This window comes from Odocoileus virginianus, chromosome 21, assembly GCF_023699985.2.
Source record: "Odocoileus virginianus isolate 20LAN1187 ecotype Illinois chromosome 21, Ovbor_1.2, whole genome shotgun sequence".
Classification (NCBI taxonomy): Eukaryota; Metazoa; Chordata; class Mammalia; order Artiodactyla; family Cervidae; genus Odocoileus; species Odocoileus virginianus.
Window position 1 is genome coordinate 28,782,573 of NC_069694.1, and position 21,424 is coordinate 28,803,996.

Genomic DNA, 21,424 nt, shown 5'->3' on the forward strand with positions numbered 1-21,424 from the left:
CTCAGATGGCAAATAATCCACCTGCAATGCAGGCAACCCAGATTTGATCCCTGGGTGGGGAAGATACCCTGGAGAAGGGAATGGCTATCCAGTCCAATATTCTTGCCTGGAGAATTTCATGGACAGAGGAGACTGGTGGGTGGGCTACAGTCCATGGGGTCACAAAGAGTCAGTCATGACTGAGCAAGTAATGCTTTCACTTTTCACTTTCAGGCAGTGATAAATGCTGTGTGGAGTATGAGGATCGAGAGGGATATATGTGATAGGGCTGGAAGAATTACTAATTTGGAAAAGACTGAGCAGAAAATCTCTCCAAGGTTGTAGAATTTGAGAACAGTACCAGAAGGTGAGCGTGAAGGCTTCTGAAAGCCAGATCCTACAGGACTTTAGGCCATGATAAGGACTTGGGATTTTATTCCATGGGTGATTGGAAAGATTGGAAGATTTCTGAAGGTGTGGTCAGTTTCTAGTACATTTTAAAGGGCCATTCGGGATTCTGTGAGGAGAATAAGTTGTCAGGGAAAAAAGAGGGGCAAGTTAGGCGGCTACCACGTAGTTGAGGTGAGAGGTGGTGATGGCTTGGAGCCCAAACTGGCTCATGGCACACTTCAGCTGTTTCCCTCATTTCCTGTCATATTTGCCCAGAATGCTCGGCGTGCTTCTTTCTCTTGGTTGCCTAGTTGTCCCTGTCTTAGTTTTGGTTCCTTTCAAAGCTGGTCATCTGTTAAGAGCTACTGTGCAGTTTCTCTACTGGAAGTGATCCCAGGAGGCAGGAGCGAGGCACAAGGAAGAGTGGGACAAGGTAGAAACTACAATCAGCACAGGGCGTATCGTTGGGCTGATTACTGCTCTGAGCAGCTGGGGCTCAAGCCCTCTCGGGACTTCTAAGAAACCCTCAAAATTAGCTTGGGGGTTGCAGCTGCTTACCATAGGAGATTGGGGCAACCTCCTTCCCCACTGACTGAAGGCTGTCCTTGGGGACATTCACTGTCTGCACTTCCGGGCTGTCCTGAGTGTGCTCCTGTGGCTTCAGGGAAAGCCCGAGGCAGCCAAGTGGGGAGGCATAGTCAGCACATGAGCAGGGATATTAGCCACAGGCATGAGGCTCAGATCATCTCAGTACGACTACAGTGGTTGGTGGGTCAAGTGGAGGGGGCAAGGGACACGAAAACCTCTAGTCCACCCTCCAGTTCCTTGCTGACAGTTTAACCTGCCTACAAACTTTGGCATACCTCACCTTGGAAACGTGTTTAGCACTTTCACACCCAGGAAACTGGGTTCTGTACCAGATAGACTACCTGAGACCCTGGTACTATCCTCATCCTGCTGCAGTGTAAGTACTGCTCCTTCCAAGAAACTCTCTTAGGTATTTGCTGCCATAATGGATCCTGGCTGGGCATGATGATTTTAACTACAGGCTAGCTTCCTTGGGCACCAGACCTATTGCTGAGTTAGTTCCAGTGCCAGTATTTGTTAGATGCTGACCTTGTAAGAGGCACAGAATCTCTGTTAACATCATTCTCTTTAATTAAAAAAGAAATGAAAATAGGACTTCCCTTATAAAGCTGTTGTGGGAATTAAATGAAGTGAAGCAATAAAACTCTTAGCCCAGCACCTGGTACATATTTAGGCTCAATGTATGTTAGTGGTTATTGTTATCCCAAATGCTCCTGCTTTTTCCTTAGTGATTATTGCAAAGAAAAAGAGGAAAACAATAGAATGGGAAAGACTAGAGATATCTTCAAGAAAATTAGAGATACCAAGGGAATATTTCATGCAATGATGGGCTCAATAAAGGACAGAAATGGTATGGACCTAACAGAAGCAGAAGATATTAAGAAGAGGTGGCAAGAATACACAGAAGAACTATACAAAAAAGATCTTCATGACCCAGATAACCATGATGGTGTGATCACTCACCTAGAGCCAGACATTCCTGAAATGCGAAGTCAAGTGGGCCTTAGGAAGCATCACTACGAACAACGCTAGTGGGGGTGATGGAATTCCAGTTGAGCTATTTCAAATCCTGAAAGATGATGTTGTGAAAGTGCTGCACTCAATATGCTAGCAAATTTGGAAAACTCAGCAGTGGCCTCAGGACTGGAAAAGGTCAGTTTTAATTCCAATCCCAAAGAGCGGCAATGCCAGAGAATGTTCAAACTACTGCACAATTGCACTCATCTCACACTCTAGCAAAGTAATGGTCAAAATTCTCCAAGTCAGGGTTCAACAGTACGTGAACCATGAACTTCCAGATGTACAAGCTGGATTTAGAAATGGCAAAGGAACCAGATATCAAATTGCCAACATCCATTGGATCATCAAAAAAGTAAGAGAGTTCCAGAAAAATATCTACTTCTGCTTTATTGACTGTGCCAAAGCCTTTGACTGTGTGGATCACAACAAACTGTGGAAAATTCTTTAGGAGATGGGAATACCAGACCACCTCACCTGCCTCCTGAGAAATCTGTATGCAGGTCAAGAAGCAACAGTTAGAACTGGACATGGAACAACAGACTGATTTCAAATCAGGAAAGGAGCACGTCAAGGCTGTATATTGTCACTCTGTTTATATACGTCAAGGCTGTATATTGTCACTCTGTTTATTTAGCTTATATGCAGAGTACATTGTGAGAAATGCCAGGATGGATGAAGCACAAGCTGGAATCAAGATAGCCGGGAGAAATATCAATAAACTCAGATATGCAGCTGACACCACACTTATGGCAGAAAGTGAAGAAGAACTAAAGAGCCTCTTGATGAAAGTGAAAGAGGAGAGTGAAAAAGTTGGCTTAAAACTCAACATTCAGAAAACTAAGGTCAGGGAATCTGGTCCCATAACTTCATGGCAAATAGATGGGGAAACAATGGAAACAATTACAGACTTTATTTTTTTTGGCTCCAAAATCACTGGAGATGGTAACTGCAGCTTTGAAATTAAAAGACACTTGCTCCTTGGAAGAAAAGTTATGACAAGCCTAGACAGCATATTAAAAAGCAGAGACATTACTTTGCCAACAAATGTCCATTTAGTCAAAGCTATGGTTTTCATGTAGTCATGTATGGATGTGAGAGTTGGACTATAAAGAAAGCTGAGCACTGAAGAATTGATGCCTTTGAACTGTGGTGTTGGAGAAGACTCTTGAGAGTCCCATGGACTGCAAGGAGATCCAGCCAATCCATCCTAAAGGAAATCAGTCCTGAATATTCATTGGAAGGACTGATGCTGAAGCTGAACCTCCAATACTTTGGCTACCTGATGGGAAAACCTGACTCATTAGAAAAGACCCTGATGCGGTATTGAAGGCAGGAGGAGGAGGGGATGACAGAGGAAGAGATAGTTGGATGGTATCACCGACTCAGTGGACGTGAGTTTGAGTAAAGTCCAGGAGTTGGTGATGGACAAGGAAGCCTGGTGTGCTGCAGCCCATGGGTTCATAAAGAGTCAGATACAACTGAGCGACTGAACTGAACTGAACTTTTCCCATCACCATTTTTCACTTAGTTCTCCTCTCCACTGGCCATGGTGTGAAGTCTGAGGTGCTCATCAATTCTGGCAATGCTGTTACCAATAGATTTGCACGTCTCTAGAGTCAGGACTCTGATCCTGTTTTTTTTCTGACCAAGAACGTTAGTTTTAAGGATCTTCACCTATGATGCTCTCTCATGAATAGATCCTGAGTTAAATCTCACTTTCTAGTCCTGATGTAGTCTATTTTATTCATGGATTTCTAATTCATGTAAGGGCTTTTGTTAGATTCTTAGTGATAATTTTGTTTATCAAATTGTTGTTGCTATAGACATTATTTTTAGTTTCACGTTCTAATTTTAATGAATAGTTTGTTTTGATCTTTTTCTTTAAAGGGAATGGGAATAGCTGAGAAAGGGGAATAGTTCTGAGGGTAAACAATGGAAACTGGATGCCTTCCATACTCAGGTTAACTCTGCATAGTCTTTCTATAAACCTAAAGACGATGCTCTGAGTTCTTTACAGAGCCTTGCTCCAAAATTTATCTTGGAAAGACTGCTGCTGCTGCGGCTGTCACTTCAGTCATGTCCGACTCTGTGCGACCCCATAGACCGCAGCCCACCAGGCTCCGCCGTCCCTGGGATTCTCCAGGCAAGAACACTGGAGTGGGTTGGAAAGACTGACAGAGCAAGCTAAATTTCTATCAGGATAATTTAGGAGACTGAAGGCTATGTTTCTTTTGCAGGAAAGCAATGATATCAGTTCTATTGAGAATCTAAGAGTATGCCTGAAATAAACCTGCTTTATGTGCTAGTTTTGAGAATGTTTCAAGCTTTTATGAGAGTATTTCATATGCTGAACTCTTTCTTTTTTTATGCTGAACTCTTTGAATTCCCTCTGTGGTGAGTCACGCCTAGCATTTGAATGAAAGAGGACACGAAAGCGCATAAAATACAGCTTCTTATCTCAAGAGGCTTTTAGACTAGAGGGGACCTTCCATATATAAAATATAAACAAATATGTGAAGTGTTATGAAAAAGTACAAAAGATAATGGCGATGTTCTTTCATTTATTTTATTAGTAGAAGTTTTCATGGGAGAAGTCACATTTGAGCCATCATTGTGGATAGGTGGGATTTTGGTACAAAGAGTTAAAAAGTAAAAGCAGACCCATGGGTATTAGAGGATAAAGAAATAGTTTGAGCAAAAGCAGAGGTATCAGAGTATATTGTAAGTTCATAAAATTGCAAATAGACCAATTGGACTGAAATATAAACTGCCTGGGGGTATCATGTTGAAATTTCTTCATTTCCATCTTCATGACTTCTTTATTTATTGGAAAAGAAATGTTAAATTTCCTATAGTCCTAAAAAATAAGCAATGTATACACTTTATTCTCAATGAACGTGTCAAAGAAACATGCTGTCACCTAAGTTAAAGTACATTTTCTACCTCTTTCCTTGACCTTTTATTTTTTTTTTTTTTTCATGTTGGGAAACTTTTTTTTTCATGTATTTGGTCTTTGTGAAATTTTTAATGATATTCATGGTATAGTTTCATTGAGAGAACTGTAGATATTATTAATATTAACACTAAGCTTTACAAGTGACTACTAAAGTGAAAAATCAGGGGAAGTTTGTTGATTAAGGATCTACTTATTCTTTTAATTTCCTACTCAAATTTATTTGACACAGTCTCATTAGTAACATTGTGGCATGAAAATATATCAACTTGGATTAAATTTTACCTCTGCTAACAGACTGGTTCCAAATAGGAAAAGGAGTACGTCAAGGCTGTATATTGTCACCCTGCTTATTTAACTTAAATGCAGAGTACATCATAAGAAACGCTGGGCTGGAAGAAGCACAAGCTGGAATCAAGATTGCTGGGAGAAATATCAGTAACCTCAGATATGCAGAGGACACCATCCTTATGGCAGAATGTGAAGAGGAACTAAAAAGCCTCTTGATGAAAGTGAAAGAGGAGAGTGAAAAAGTTGGCTTAAAGCTCACCATTCAGAAAACTAAGATCATGGCATCTGGTCCCATCACTTCATGGGAAATAGATGGGGAAACAGTGGAAACAGTATCAGACTTTATTTTTTTAGACTCCAAAATCACTGCAGATGGTGATTGCAGCCATGAAATTAAAAGATGCTTGCTCCTTGGAAGGAAAGTTATGACCAACCTAGATAGCATATTAAAAAGCAGAGACATTACTTTGCCAACAAAGGTCCATCTAGTCAAGGCTATGGTTTTTCCAGTGGTCATGTATGGATGTGAGAGTTGGACTGTGAAGAGAGCTGAGCATGGAAAAATTGATGCTTTTGAACTGTGGTGTTGGAGAAGACTCTTGAGAGTCCCTTGGACTGCAAAGAGATCCAACCAGTCCATCCTAAAGGAGATCAGTCCTGGGTGTTCATTGGAAGGACTGATGCTGAAGCTGAAGCTCCAATACTTTGGCCCCTTCATGCGAAGAGTTGACTTATTGGAAGAGAGCCTGATGTTGGGAGGGATTAGGGACAGGAGGAGAAGGGGATGACAGAAGATGAGATGGCTGGATGGCATCACTGACTCAATGGACATGAATTTGAGTAAACTCTAGGAGTTGGTGATGGACAGGGAGGCCTGGTGTGCTGCGATTCATGGGGTTGCAAAGAGTCGGACATGACTGAGCAACTGAACTGAACTGAACTGAACCAGATGTATAACCTTGGACATATTTCTCAACCTCTCTGCCCCTCTATTTATTTATGTGTAAGATGGGGATGACAAATACAGACACATGGCAAGAGTTAGGGGGAATATATTGACTGTCTTTACTCAGCTATAATGCAATGCAAGCTTGAAAACACCATATGATCTACTTTTTGATGAGTTGTCTAAATGTTTTCATGTCCTGCTGAAAAAGAGGTATATTGTGCTGTGGGGAGACCAGTACAGATGTCCCTAGATAATAACATAACACAGGGAGTCTGGCTTACTGGGGAATGCTGAAGTGCACCAGGCACCGCTGTTCTTAATGGCCTTGACCTCTTATCAATCACACTCTCAGAACTCATGCTGTCTTCTCAATACTGACTCACTGATTTCCCTCTGAAAAATGTGAAGGTGACTTCTTACTTTATATCTCAATCATCTTTGACTTTTTTTTGGTTTTGAATATACTTTTTCCATCTCAGAGGTCTTCTCACTATTGGATCAACCGATACCAGCTGTTTCCCATTCCTGATATTGTCTATTGTTCTACCTGGTGGTAACTTTTCTGCTTCCAACAAAGCAAGAAGCAAATGAAGTTGCAAGAGATACATACAGCTCACTATCTGGCTCAAAATTTGACTTGGCAGCAGGTCATCTGGGAGTTGCCAAGTCAAATGCAATAGAGAATGTGTGATTTGATTAAACGAAATATCAAGGTTCCTCTTGCTGACCACATCTCATTTAGGGGCAGCTAGAGTTTTAGGCAACTACGTGAGGCAGCAGAGAAATCAGATGATCACAGCAGAGGTCCTCTCAGAGTCTCTGTCCCTGCTTTCCAACTGTCTACTTTTCTCTTCCACTTGAAGTTGCTCTGCTAGCTTGTCCCCCACTAAACACTTCATTTCCCCCCAAAGTCTGTGACTCCTCTAATCTTTCCTATCTCTCACCTATAACCATCCATATACATTTTAAAATCAGAATCTTTGAAGTCATGCTTGAGCCTCCTACCTTCTTTTTCTAAATATAATTTATCACAAAGTTTGGTCAGTCTACTTTCAAAGTCATCTGACCATTTCCTCAACCATAGTCCTCATCCCACTAATAATCATCTCTCATCCGGATATCAAAATTGTCCCCTAACTGTTCTCCCCGTGGTCCTTCATGGTCCTTTGTTCCCATCTCCAACACATTCATCACACCACATGAACATGGTCTTTAAAAAATTCAGTCTTATCAGCTTCCTCTTTTGCTAAAAGCCCTTTTATGGCTTTACACTGCTTTTAGAATAAAACCTGCCTTTCTCACCTTGTGATTACCTGTATTACGACCTCCTACCTATTCTCCCAGGTGCCTTTCCTTTTACTCCCTCCATGGCTGTCTTAATAACCCTCCAGGTTATTCAAGTAATGTCCCCTGTCTCCTTCCGATGCTTTAGTTAGCCAAGCTCTGCCTTGCCTTCCACCTACCGCAAGGCTCTTCTTCCTTCAAATAGATTGTTTCTCCTTACCAGTCATGTCTCAATGCTAAACATAATCCATCATGGCTTAATTCACAGTAACCCCCATCCCTTGTTGTTATTTTTTAATAGCACAGTGGTTTCCATTATATATATATGTATGTATATATATATATGTATGTATATATATATATATATGTATAGCACATATATATTTTGCAGTTTACTCATTTAATATTTATATCCCATACTAGAAAGAAAGAGGAGAGTGAAAAAGTTGGCTTAAAACTTAACATTCAGAAAACTAAGATCATGGCATCTGGTCCCATCACTTCATGGCAAATAGATGGGGAAACAGTGGAAACAGTGACAGACTTTATTTTCTTGGGCTCCAAAATCACTGCAGATGGTGACTGCAGCCATGAAATCAAAAGACGCTTGCTCCTTGGAAGAAAAGTTATGACAAACCTGGACAGTATATTAAAAAACAGAGACATTACTTTGCCAACAAAGGTCTGTCTAGACAAAGCTATGGTTTTTCCAGCAGTCACATATGGATGTGAGAGTTGGACTATAAAGAAAGGTGAGCACCAAAGAATTGATGCTTTTGAACTGTGGTGTTGGAGAAGACTCTTGTGAGTTCCTTGGACTGCAAGGAGATCCAACAAGTCAATCCTAAAGGAAATCAGTTCTGAATATTCATTGGAGAGAGTGATACTGAAGCTGAAACTCCAATACTTTGGCTACCTGATGGGAAGAACTGACTCATTTGAAAAGACCCTGACGCTGGGAGGGATTGGGGGCAGGAGGAGAAGGGGATGACAGAGGATGAGATGGTTGGATGGCTTCACTGACTCAATGGACATGAGTTTGGGTAAACTCCAGGAGTTGGCAATGGACAGGGAGGCCTGGCGTGCTGTGATTCATGGGGTGGCGAACAGTCAGACACAATTAAGTGACTGAATTGAACTGAGACAGTAAGACCCTTGAAAGCAGATATAAAGCCTCTAGCACTGTGTACTCATAGGTGCTTTGAATATTTAGTTTGAATTGATAAATAGAACAAATACCAATATGGGCAGTGAATTTTGAATAGGCGTGAAGCTAGAAAATGCTTTGTTTCTGTGTCAACCATACAGAGAGGTCACATTGATCTTTTATTTGAATCCTTTTGTTTCATTTAATAAAAGTTTTTTTGTCAGTAAAAGGCGATGAGGGTATTTCTTTTCTTTTCAAAATCTTTAAGGAGCAACGTTGTTCCGCAAAGCCGGGCTAGTGGGAGGATTATTCCCAATGCCAGGATCTGAGTTGCCACCCCTCTCCCAACACACATATCAAATAGAAATAAGTGTCTTTGTTCTCTTCAGAATCACATTCTCAGTGAGCCAAAGTCCTTGATATCTCAGTAATTACCAGGCCTTGGCCCTGGTCTCTCCATAGGTGAGTTTGGAGTCATATCTTTAGGCCATCTCTGTCCACAAGCTGGCCAAATCCAACTGATTTGGGGAACATTTTCCTGTTGGGAACTCAGGAGAACCTTTTGTTTAGATTTAGCAGGGTCATTCTACATGTAATAGCATTTAGTTTATACAGTTTTGCACATAATGCTGAATTTATCATCTGATCAGCAGGGATTTAGTTCATAGGACACTTAAATGCTCAGAGTCCTGAGTCTAATGGACAAAAAGTAGATGCTGGCTAGGATTGTGCCCAAGGACAGAGACAGAATCTAACAATATATTTACTATGTTACCTGTCTAGGACAAATGTCACTCATATGTTAAGAATTACACAGCAAATCACCTGAGCTTCTTGATCTAGGTGTCTTGTACAACCTGGGGATTGTTCTCAAAGTGGGCATAGTCTGCAAGTCATCCTTGTCAAGAAGATGCAAATATAAGTGTCAGTGATACAAAGAGAGCAGAATTCAGAGAAAGCTGGATACAAGCTCAATAAACTCAAAGAAGCCAAAGTAATGCAGTCATGCAAAAATGAAAAGAAATCATTCCACGGCCAAAAGTTACTGATGGAGAGTAATACTAGGTAGTGGTTTTCCAAAAATTTTGACTGTGGTCCTCAGTAACAAATGCAGCAATTTTTATAAGGAATATTTACTCATAGTGTGGATGTACTTTTACCTTTCCTTTCCTTCCTTTTCTCCATCCCCATGCCTTCTTTCCAAAATAGCTCATCTCAATCCACTGGGCTAATTTCTTGACACTCTGATGAGTATTGACTTGCAGTTACCAGAACAAACAAAGAAGCAAAAACACATGAACAAAAGAAAAGATTATCAATCAATCAATCAACAAACAAACAAGCTTTGTTGTAGAATATTCTGGAGAGTACCAGAGTCAACCCCCTAATGTAATGGTTCTGTACTTGAAGTGAACTTTGAGCAAGCACATCAGCAAAGATAGAATTTTCTGCAAATATGATCAGTGTCCTGATGCAGGCAGGGAATCAATAACCCAGCACTGAGTGGTGTGAGACGAGAGCCTTGTGGGCCACACACTATAAGATCAATAGAAATTAATCAACACAAGAAGGAAGCATGTATTGCACCAGAATAAGTGGTTAAAAGTGTAAATGTGTTCCTTAGCGAGGAGTTAATATCAGAAGTCCATTTATTCTTTTATTTGTTTATTCAACCAATATTTTGGAAAGATCCAGATCATATGTGGGAACAAGACATACCCTGTGCCTTTAACATAGTGAACCTGCTGTTCATAGTTTGCTAGATATGATATGACAATTAATATATAATCATATGTAATATAACAAATTGAATGGAAAGAAAAAATCATATAATCCATATTTCACATCACAGCTTTAGTTGTTTTCAGTTAACCCTTCTTGCTAACTGGGTTATCTTTAGGCATTGTATGTAGATACTTAGACAATGTGGCCATCAAATCACAATTTCAGGCAAGAGGCTTGTAGTTAAGGGTGGAGAGCTCGAGTGAGTAAAACCTTTAAAATAAAGTTGATTTAAAAAGTGTATTTATTTTTTGAGTATTAATTATTACACTTGCGTGTATTGAATGCATACTTTAAAAAGATACTTTCCCTATGAGATTGTCATACTAATGTTGAGTTTCAGAGTACACGTACACGATTCAATTTAGAAATCCATTAAGTGTTGCCTTTTATTGATTTTTAATTTGGTTAATGTTTTTACCTACTTCCAACTAATTATAAACTCTTTAACGATAGAATTTTACTCTCTATATATTTCTTAAATGAGTGTGGGACGTAAAATAAGTATTAAAGTTATGAGCTCATGAGATTATTGCCATGGAAAATTGTTCTCCTTCCTGAAAATAAGGGGTAGAGTCATGACTTATAAGAACGTAAGGGTAAGAAAGTCATACTTCTATCTGTGATATAGTTTTTTTTTTTTTTTCCTAAATATCTTGGTCCTTGTTATTGGGGATGGAACTTACCTTCCAGTAGCCATAGCTACCGGGCCTAAGTACCAAGAGTGTGTGAAGTCTGTTGCTCATTTTCTCAGGCGGCCATAATAAATGACCATAAACTAGATAGCTTAAACTGCACAGATTTATTTTCTTATATTTATGCCATTTTTTCCTCATAGTTTTGAGAGTTTGCTGGCAGTTTTTGGTGTTCCTTGCCTCATAGATGATCCTCGTCTTCCTGCATCTTCATATCATCTTTCTTCTCTGCATGTCTGTCTTTGTTTTCAAATTTCCCCATTTAGAAAAGGACACAGCCTGTTAGGTTAGGGTCCACCCTTACCACCTCATCTTAACTTGATCTCATGTAAATAAGATCACACTCACAGGTAGGGTGTTAGGACTTGCCATCTTTTGAGGGGACATAATTCAGTCCCAAAAGACTATATTCTGAGATCTTTTTTATTGAGAACATCACCTAAACCTTGTCAAGAGAGTTAGACAATATCCTTGTCCATGCCTGACTTAGAGAGATATTTACCCACTTTTATTATGAATTCTAAAGGCTCCTCCCAATTCCTGCTGCTATTTTGTCAAGGGATTTTGTCAGTTTGATTATTATACCATGCAAAGTACCATCAAATAGACCATATCTATATTCCCAGTAACCCCATTGTTGTGCATCAAGCATCTTAAATCCCCTAGATTTTATTGTTACATGTACCCTTGCTTATAGGTGGGGAATCATAAGGAAAACTGCCTTGGAGATTTCACAGTTATTTGGAAACAAGAAAAAAATGGGATATCTATTTCAAAATATGAAAAATATCCAGCGAGCTGAGACTAGATTTTTCTTGAGAATCCCCCAAATAAGCAAGAAAACTCAGAAGTGTTACTTTTTCTGTTCACTTGAATTCTAGCAACCATAACATCTCTCACATGGCTAATACACAAAATATCTAGTATCTGAGAATGTTAACAACTGTTCTACTATAAATGTATGCACTTTGAGGATTTTTCCCAGAAGCAATGATGTATAGACTAGGTTTATTCTAGTCTCCCAGCCCACATTTTGCTTGTGACTGAGGACAAGCTGGTTAAAAAGATGAAATGGTGGCATGTTAACTGACTCACATGGGTATGAGTCTCACTTGTGATGAATGCTAAATCCTGCTAATGTGAACACCAGAGGATGTTACCCAAGCTCAGATAAAGTATTGTTCATTGATGAGATGGCCAACTGGAAGTGTTTCCTGTAAAGATACCAGAAAAGGCCAGGTGTTCACATCATGATAAGAGATTTTAGAGGGATGGAGTGAGAGACAGAAAAAGGAATCTTCACATCAGGTACGAGTTCAGTGATTATTACATTTTTCTGTATATCTTTTCTTCAAAAATAGTTCAGTATTTTAGACAGAAATACATTCTGTCTGAAAATACATCATTTGGCTGCTGAAGTATTTTCTAGGTAGTTTTGAGGAAATACATTTGTATAGATATAAAATGATGACAGTATTTGTATCATCTTAATATCAATACATATAGCATGCTGGTTAAGAGCATGAAATCTGAAACCAGAATGTGTGGGTTTGACTACTAACCTTGTACTAAACTAGTCAGCAAAGCAGCAACAGGTGTCACAGGCAAATTAGAGTGTCCAGTTGGTTACTCACTGAGAAATACCTCCTGAGGAAGTATTTTTTTTTTCTCATGAAAGTGCCTTTTAATTGACCGCTGTTGTAGCCGCTCATTTTACTCAAGTGTTCAAGACCCTTCCCTAACACGAATTCCAAGTCACCAAGGCTGTCCCCTGGCATTTGTGCTTTGTGAATAAAAAGTCACATTAAAAAAAAAAGAATCCTTGGTAGTTGTGAGCACTGAGAAAGGCACTTAACTACACTTTGAACTTTGTTCCCCTCTTTGTAAATGAGTCTAAAAATAGGCCTATCTCATACATCCACTGTGATAGCTAAGTTATTTAATATACTGAGAGTTAAATGACTTTAATACCTAGAACAGTGTCTAGCAAAGAAGAAAAGTGAAGGGACAGTCAGTCTTGTCCACTCTTTGTGACCCCATGGACTATAGAGTCCATGGAATTCTCCAGGCCAGAATACTGGAGTGGGTAGCTGTTCCCTTCTCCATGGGATCTTCCCAACCTGGGGATCAAACCTAGGTCTCCCTCATTGCAGGCTGTTTCTTTACCAGCTGAGCCACAAGGGAAGTGGTATATAATTAATATTATCTGTGTGCAGTCTGGACTTCCCAGGCAGCTCTGTGGTGAAGAATCTGCCTGTCAATGCAGGGATGTGAGTTCTGTCCCTGGGTCAGGAAGATTCCCTGGAGCAGGAAATGGCAACCCACTCCAGTATTCTTGCCTGGGAAATTCCATGGACAGAGGAGCCTGGTGGGCTACAGTCCATCAGCTTGCAAAGATTCAGATATGACTTAGCAACTGAGCAGCAGCAGAGAAGTGTCCAGTCTGTTTTAAATATTAAAAAAATTTCAAGAAAACTATGTGTTTTGAATTTTTATTTTAGGGGAATTATATCATAATTTGAGAGTCCATTAAACAAAAACACATGTGATAGATGGCAATACAATAGAGTATGTTATTATATCCCAAGTGTTGTATATTGTTTTCAAGGATAAGCACAACCTTTCTCCTATTCTCTCCCATTCTTCTCTGCAATGTGCCTTTGTGACTTGTTCTATCAAGAGATGGAGACGATTTCCCCTGACCTCTGAGTCTGGACTCACAGCATGCCTTATTTGGACCAACAGAATAAAGTGGAGGTGATGCTATACTGAGTCCCAGAGTTTACCTCTCCAGAGACATTGCAACTTCTGCCCTGACACTCTTGGAACTCTGCCCTAGGACTAGGGCAAAAAAAGTTGGTCTAACATACTGGAAGATAAAAGGCCCATGGAGGAAACTGAAGGTGTGCTAATCCACACCAGTACCATTTGTCAGACAGCAGGTGAGGTTGTCTGAGAGTCTCCTGTGAAGCTGACACTCAAGGTGATGCTCCACTTGAGTGAGCACAGCTGAGAAACTGCCCAGTCAACCTGCAAAATCATGGCAGACAGAAACTTGCTATTGTAAGATACTGAGTTTAGGAGTAGTTTATTATACATCAGTGAAACTTTTAGTGATGCAGAGTACAATGCAGTTGCTTTTTAGGGGTTTAAAGAAAGGCACTGGGCCTGTGGGGTGACTAGGAAAGGCTCATCAAAAAAATGTGACATTTTAACGGGCCTTGGAAGATGTCTTAATCAGTTTGTGCAGCTATAATAAAATAGCACACACAAGGATAGCTTATAAATAACAGGAATACATTTCTCCCAGTTCTGAGGCTGGGACACTTAGGACTCAGGTGCTAGCATGGTCGGGAGATGACCTTCTTCCTGGTTTATAGCCAGGCTCTTCTTACCATGTCTTTACATGGTGGGAGGGTTAGAGGTCCTTCTGGAAGTTTGTTATGTTGTTTTAGTTTAGTCACTAAGTCATGTCTGATTCTTTAGCCACTCTGTGGGTTGCAAAGGACACTAATCTCATTCACAAGGACTCCACCCTCATAACTTAATCACCTCTCAAAGGCTGTGCCTCCTAGAACCTTCCCTTCGCTCCCCGCCCCTCCACCGCATCCTCCCTGAGATACTGAAGGTATAACTGACAAACGGAAATTCTGAAGTTTGGTTATTAAGGCGGGGAGATGAGCTTGCCTTGGTTCAGGTTGAGTGATATTAGTACTGACAGAAAAATGATACCTCATAGAACAAAATGAGGCTACAGTGGAGGAGACAGTGAGAAATGTAGATTTGACCATCGTCTGAAGACAGCTTCAGAGCCATGGGGAAAGTGGATGACTTCACTCAAGGAGATAGTACGTAAGAACAGACAGACAGACAAGGGATCAGAGCAGAATCTTGAACAATAAGAAGTACCAACAACTGAGAATCAGAAGTATTTCAGATTTCATGATAAAATGACTCCTGGAACTTATCAAAGGTTTCATTAAAAAAAACAACCTGCACTTCTAAATGTTCCGTCATAAGTGGCCGTGAAAACATTGAAAGGTCCCCAGGAAAGTGTAGCTGGCTTTGGTGAACCTCAACTAAGTCTTCAATTAGATAATGCTATATTTATCTCAACTTTTTAGCTATGCCAATTTATTGTAGAAAAAGCTACAAGATAATGTCAACATTTAATCTTTCTCACTTCAGTTGGAAAAGAAAGTATCTCAAATAGATATTTTTGTTTCCTGTTTGTGGTTTCCATGATTCTTTGAACTAGAAAAAAACATAATAGCTGTAGGAGAACTTTTTGTGATCAAATGTAGGTAAACAGCATTTTTTGGTTTCTAGCTGAGACAGGTTCATTTTAGACATTAGGCATGTATAGGCAGTGTCTGATCCAGAAGTCTAGTCTCTGCATATGAAGAAGCCGCCAAGAAAAGAACTTAGGAACTGTGAAAAATTTGAAATTCCTAAGAGAGGTTTAAGACCATGGACTTGTGTGGAAAGAGTCAGGTAATAAGTGTGTGTGGTTCATATGGTCCTGTGTTCTTATCCTGTATGGCACATGTATCTCTTGATTTCCTAACATTGACGCAGGACTTTGTATTACCTGAGTCCTAACAATTAAGCTCAATGGACAAAACTAAATAAGACAATTGTTTCTTTCAAGTCTCTGAGACAAAAGACAAGGCAGCCCTCTTCTGGGGGCCAGGTAAAAGAGGGAAAGAAAAAGAGGCTTTTTGAGCAACAGTATGGAAACAAAGGCCACCATCATACAGACACGAGTTCCCTTTACAACACTGGCAGGCTCTGGGAAGGATAGAAAAAAGGAGTACAGATATTGGTTGGCTGGTTATTTCAAGGTGTAAAGATGCATGAGATACTGTCTGATATGTCCTTTTTAGGGCTGACTATAAAGCAAAGTTGTCAAATGAGAAAGATTTAGAAGAGAAGGGATGTAGAATTGAACATGAAAGTGAAAGTGTTAATAGCTCAGTCGTGTATGACTCTTTGCAATTCCATGGATTGTAGCCCACCAGGCTCTCTGTCCACGGGATTCTCCAGGTAAGAATACTGGAGTGGGTAGCCATTCCATAATGATGAAATTATCATTTTGAAAGGTCATAAGATAAACAGAATTTCTAAGCATTGTTGTATGGCCCTTTGAGTTTTGTGGCCGTACAATATATTTGAACTCAGTTCAGTTCAGTTCAGTTGCTCAGTTGTGTCTGACTTATTGAGACCCCATGGACGGTAACACTCCAGGCTTCTCTGTCCATCACCAAGTCCCGGAGTTTATCCAAACTCATGTCCATTGAGTCGGTGATGCCATCCAACCATCTCATCCTCTGTCATCCCTTTCTCCTCCTGCCTTCAATCTTTCCCAGCATCAGGGTCTTTTCCAATGAGTCAGTTATTCGTATCAGGTGGCCAAAGTATTGGAGTTTCAGCTTCAGCATCAGTCCTTCCGATGAATATTCAGGACTGATTTCCTTTAGGATGGACTCAGTTGGTATGTGTTTTTCTCCAGGAGAAATTGTTTGGTTGCAGGTTAAGACTCAGTGTGTTAGTTGAGTTTAATTACAACTGGGATTTAGCCAAGAGAGTATGATGCAGAGAGAAATGAGTGAAACAGCATGTGACAATAAATTATTTAAATAATGGACCATGGAAACTAAGCTCTAGCTAGAGAGGAAAGTGAATACAGGTTGAAGGTGATAGTGAAAAAGCTATTGAATCTGTTGGCTATTGATTGGGTAGAAAAGTAGTCAAGGAGAGTTGTTAAATAGGAATACTGAAGAAAGGAAATAGTTGAGCATTTCTTCATTTCTTTGCTGTGTAATGTTGAAACAAAACATCAGAAGATATAGTGTGATCCTTTTCCTATCAATATGGGAAAACAAGATATCTGGAGACAAGTTACCTGGCTAGATGAGATTAAACTGTATAATACTTGATTGAAATTTTTAACAATCCAGTAGAGACATAAGGCTATCAATGCATTTTGGATTGGTAGACCTTTACAAAGTGCAGGAAGCATTTTTCATTTTACATTCTGTCCTACAATCAAACTCCCTGTTAGTCATTCAATTACACCTGAAACTTGGCCTCCCTGCAACTTGTAGGCTCTCTATGCTTAGGAGTAGAAACTCTTTTCAACCGGAAAGATTCATAAACATTGATTTAAGGTTTTTTCCCGTATTATGTTTTTATATTGATTATAGGATTAGAGTAACCATGAAGCCAAAAATACAGAAAGAGTTCGTATTATGAACCTTGCCAGAACTGTATACTTCAATTCAGTATTGTGCAGTTAATTTCCTTCTCAGACCTACATTGATGCAGATTCTTTTGTCAGAAAGAACACTTTTTTTATACAGACTGAGCTGAAATCAAGTGTGTTTTTAGTGCAAGTGTTGGTATTATTCCCCAGAAAGGACAGCCATGGAAACCAGGAGACCCTCTGCTCTCAGTGTATAAATAGTTTCTCCCTCTTATTTCCTCCATGGCTATTTATAGAGCATAAGCAAACTAGAATATGGTCAATCTGTCATCCATAGACATATATTCCAGAAAAACTGAACTCACTAAAAGTTAGCTCCAATCCTAACCAAAAATGTAGATACAATTTTTTATTTTTATTTTTTAAAGTCACTTTAACTAAAAAATATTTTTTTTTGGAGGAAGACAAATTGAGGAGTGGAGATTTGACAGACGTTGTTTCTTCATGTGTCAATTACTGATAGTTAGATTATTTTCCTCATTTTGTTGGTTGTAAAAATCCAAAGAATATTCTCTACTTCTGAGTTGATAACTTGAGAGTTAGATAGTTATGATTAGTTTCTCTGAACTTACATGAACATTCCACATCAACATGATAATATGAGGCAGTAATTGCATTTTATACAATGGTGGTGTTGAATTTGTTTAGTGTGATGCCTTCATAAATATTATCTCATATAAATTGTTTGAGTTTTTCCATGTATAAAAAAGAAACTGCCTCATCAGACAATAAGAGTTATAACCTATTTCCTGTTTCTATTTGTTTTAACTTCCAAGAAATTTGAAGAGTTTGATGCTTATCATTTCTAGTTTCTCTAATAAAATTGTGTCTTCTATCCTCATCCTGAAATTTTATATTGTGTCAGATATTTCTATTTAATTAAAAAATAAATCAACCATGAACCACCATTTAAAAAAATAGAATTGAAATTTCAGAATGTTAATACTGACAAAAACTGAGAAAATATAGAGTGCATTCTCCCTATTTCCTACTTATATAATATAGAAAAGTGGGCTCAAAGTTGCTATATAAATTATATAGCTGGTAACTGACAAGAGTCAGTGCTAAAAATAAGGTTTTCTCAATCTCAGCTTTGTGCAGGCTAGAGAAAAAACCTACGAATTACATTTGATGTCAAATTTTGCTGTCTGTTTTAAACTTAATTGTCTCTGAATTGTTATATATGGGTGAGATTTTTTACCCCAGCTTGACTCCAAACTCTTCCAGGTTAGTCTTCTAGTATCCAGTAAACATTTAAATAAATCACAGGCTGAAAATGGATTTTTTTCAGTCAACTATTTATTATCAATGATAATGTCCAACCTATTACTTTGCATGGAATATGATAAGCTTTCCATATTTTGTAATTCTAGAAATACTGAGAGTTTACATGATACATGATACTTTTTAACAAAAGAATTACATTAATACATTTAATTGAAAGTAGCACATTTTGAAGATGGTCCAAGATGGTGGCACAAGAAGACCCTGAACTCACCTCCTCCCACAAACACACAAAACCTAATGCCTACAAATAGAGCAATTCCTCCTGAAGGAGACAAGGGATGATTGAACATCTTCTGCAGAAGCAAATGCTAGAAGACCTCATGGAGCTGGGTTGAAGAAAGGAAGACACATTATCTACAGAAACTCCATCCCTGATGCAACAACCTACAGTAGGGAAGGATATTATTGAGGGACCTGCCTGCAGACTCTCCCACCCTGGAACATGGTGAAAAAAATAACAGCTTAAAGGGCAGCTAGATGATACTGAAGGAAATCCATTTACTAATTCTAGAGTGCTTCCAAACAGGCAAGGAACTGCTGGAACTGTCTTCAGGATCAGAGTCACCAGAGAGTGATATTTTTTCCACTCTTGCTTCACCTTGATAGTGTGAACAAGAATATGGTCCAGGTGCTCTGGCCCACCTGCCAAGTTCCCTGGCCCATGCCAGTTACAGTTTTCTCCCCAGGGCAGCTCCAGGGCAGGGTGCCTTGTTCCCCCCACCTGCACTTGCCCCAGCTCCAGGTGTCTTACCGAGGTGGCCCTGGCATGGCGCATACCGGGACGCCCTGGCTCGTGCATCCTCCAGCTGTCCTGTTATGCCAGCCTCAGCACGGCCTGTCCCTGCTCCACCTCCAGCTGGCCATCAGGGTGGCCCCAGTGTGATATGCTCCAGGAATCTACCAGCGCACGTCTGCTGCCGCTGCAGTCATTCTGTCAAGGGGCCTTAGTGCCTCACACCCCAGGACTCCCTGATCTGCTTATTCCAGCTCCAACTGTCCTGCCGAAGTGGCCCTGGTGTGCGCTGAAACCCTCCTCATCTGCACCTGCTCCAGCTCCACCAGTCTTTCCAAGGTGACTGTGAAAGTGTGCCCCAAGACACTTCTATCTGTGCCCACTTCAGGTTCAGGCAGTCTGCCAAAGTTGCCTGTCATAGGCAGTCTACACAGGGGACATTCCTACATAAGGCCACAGAGGAAGCTCTTTCATCATTATTCCAGGTTCCTCACAATACTGTTTAATATTTTAGACATTAACAGTACTTTCAACAAAACAAAACCACAGGAATGTGGGTTATATGTCTCCTGTCCTCTCTGAAAAACAGATCACTCAGTAGGATAGGCACTGGCCTAATGAATCTACTGAGAACTTCAAGAACACCTAGTCCAAACTGACATGTTTGGAGTGTAGTGTGCCTGAGTGTAAAATACACAGCATATTTTGGAGACTTAGTTTGTAAAAAGTATAAAATATCTCAATAACTTTGTTATCGATTACCTACTGAAGTGTAGTAATTTAGATAGCATTTGCTAAATAAAATACATCATTGAAATTAATTTTACTTTTTTATGTGGCTACTAGAAAATTTAAAATGGCATATATACTTTGCATTTGTGGCTTGTATCATATTTCTATTGGATGGAGTTGGTTTACATGGTCCCCAACTCTGTTCCACCAGAGTCATATTGCATAATACATTCTACCTTTTTAGGTATTTCCCACTTCAGGAAATGCCTAGTTATGTGATATATATATAATATATTCCGTGCTTTTTTCTCTCAAGATAAACTCCAGCTTTGCGTGTCTTCCTCAGTTTAAGGAATGCCCAAACATGCCCTGCTATGCATCTTTGTAGACTCAGATGTGGTGATATCTGACACTTTTCCTGGCAAACTTGCAAATGGTCTCCACATTTTGAGATAAATTTTAATAAGAATATAAGTAAGCAAAATAATTCAACCAAGGTCAGTTGCTACATCTAGGTGGTTAATGTTTTAACTTGTTAATACTTGTCTGGTGTTCATTTATTCCTCTCTTCACACATTAATTTATTCCACAGATGTTAATGAAGGCTTTCTGGGAAAGATGCTTGTTATGTAAGGCTCTCCCAGATCACAGGACTATGAAGAACTTCGAGGAATGCAGGACACACTGTCAGCCATTGAAAATGTTTTGACACAGATTACTTATTTAATCACTCTCAGCACAGGCTTTGAGCATTCACTTATGTGTTTGTTAAAATAGAAGAATTGCTTGATTTTTTAAAATGTATCTTGATATAGGCTAGAAAAAGGAAATTGACCCTGGATTTTATTTTTCTGTAAAGAGAAATGTGCCCTAGGCTTTATGACAACCATAACAAAATTCCCTGCAATATTTTGGTGCTATTAAGGGTTAGTGAAAGTCACTCATCGTGTCCGACTTTGCGACCCCATGAACTGTATACAGCGGAATATGTAATTCTCCTGGCCAGAATACTGGAGTGGGTATCTGTTCACTTCTCCAGGGGATCTTTCCAACCCAGGGATAGAACCCAGGTCTCCCACATTGCAGATGGATTCTTTACCAGCTGAACCACCAGGGAAGCCCAAGAATACTGGAGTGGGTAGCCTATCCCTTCTCCAGTGTATCTTCCCCACCCAGGAATCGAACTGGGGTCTCCTGCATTGCAGGTGGATTCTTTACCAGCTGAACTACCAGAGAATCCCTTATCAATTATAAATTAAGGGTTGTACAATATATTAAAGGGATTGTTGATGTTCATTCTAATATGTATTGGATTTAATTGTACCTTTG